Consider the following 1,475-nt stretch of genomic DNA (forward strand, 5'->3'; position numbering starts at 1 on the left):
AAAAAGGAATGAGGAAAGAAAAACGTCATAAAGGAAGAAAAGATACTACAGGCAAGAGACGAAAGGAGGTTTTCATAGTGCAAAATAGAAGGCAAAAGGCAAATCTAACAGTTAAAGTGAATTGCAAACTTGAAAGTCCTACTGAGGTGACATCTAGCTGGAGCAGGAATCAGGCATTCAGGATGGCGGCTCCGCTGACAGTTTTAGTTTTCTTCCTCCTCGGATGCATCTGAGGAACGAGAAGACTCATCTGACTCTGCATCCGGGATTCTCCCTTCAAGAGGTGCCCTGCGCCGCCGCCCTTGAAGGGGATGACTTCTGCGTGTGAAGTGATGCATGAGGAACGAAAGCATGTTATTTTCAAACAGGTTGCTGTGGCCCGAGCCGTCTCCATCTCGATCCTGCTTGTTCTTCTTAATCAGGTCCTTTAAGCCAAGAAGCTTGGTGGTCGCTTTGGCTGTGGGTGCCCAGATCTTGGGATCGTGGTCTAGGCCACTGGTGGCCATCACAGGCAGGTAAGGATGGGGCTCAAGACAGTTGATGTTCCCCGCCCTGTCCCCCTCCAAGAACTGAACGATCTGACAGGACGACTTCTCCCAGAGGAAGATGTGCCCGCAGTCACTGCCGCTCACCACAAACTCACTTCGGGGCCCATAGAAATTGACACCTTTGACCGTGGCGTTATTTCTGTGGCCCTTGTATCTCTTCACGTACTGGGCCCCATCGGCGTGGGAGGAGTGGAAGAGGTAGATGTCTTCGTCGTTGTAGCTGACCAGGAGCTCCGTGCCATCGTGGCTGTACACCAGGCAGGTGATGAATGACTGGGACTCGCAGTGGACCAGGTGATGAGGGCAGAACTTCTTGAGCACCCCGTTATTGTGGGTCTCATCGATTTTCCTCTGGTCATAAATTCTCACAAACTGGTCCCTGCCCCCGACAGCAAACTGGTGAATGTTGGCAGGGTTCACAAAGACTGTGTACAGGCCCACCCTGGTCTCATTCTCCTTGGTGACCACCACTCTGGAGGCTGGGCGGTCCTGCCTGAGGTCAATGCCAAAGACAACGGCATCTTCCCCCGCCGTGAGGAACCTGACAGGGGAGTCCGGCACCAGGGCCACCTTGTGGCAGGCCCCCCTGTGCTGGGCCACCCGCTTAGACACCCTGCTCAGCGAGATGGCGGGCAGCTGAGCCACGCGCACCTGCCCGTCGCGGGCACACGTGGCCAGGGTGGAGTCGCCACAGTTGGGCAGGAACTTGGCCTGAAAGACGTTATTTCTGTGGCCCGTGTTGAAGGCCATGACGGGGCGCTGGCGCACCCAGTCCCAGATGATGACCGTGAGGTCGTCACTGCTGCTGGCCAGCCAGGTGCCGCGCTGGTTGAAGTGCACGCTGTTGACGCAGCCGCTGTGGCCCTCCAGCCCGTACTGCAGGCGGAAGCGCTGCACAAAGGCGCGGGCCCCACAGGCCTCGTACAC

The 1,475-nt window shown here is 56.5% G+C and overlaps 1 pseudogene; it reads right to left on the minus strand.

Moving 5' to 3' along the window:
• Positions 1–203: 203 nt before the first annotated feature.
• Positions 204–1,475, minus strand: part of LOC102239136 — a 1,756-nt pseudogene continuing 484 nt past the window's right edge.

This window comes from Myotis brandtii, unplaced genomic scaffold (genome assembly GCF_000412655.1).
Source record: "Myotis brandtii unplaced genomic scaffold, ASM41265v1 scaffold548, whole genome shotgun sequence".
NCBI lineage: Eukaryota > Metazoa > Chordata > Mammalia > Chiroptera > Vespertilionidae > Myotis > Myotis brandtii.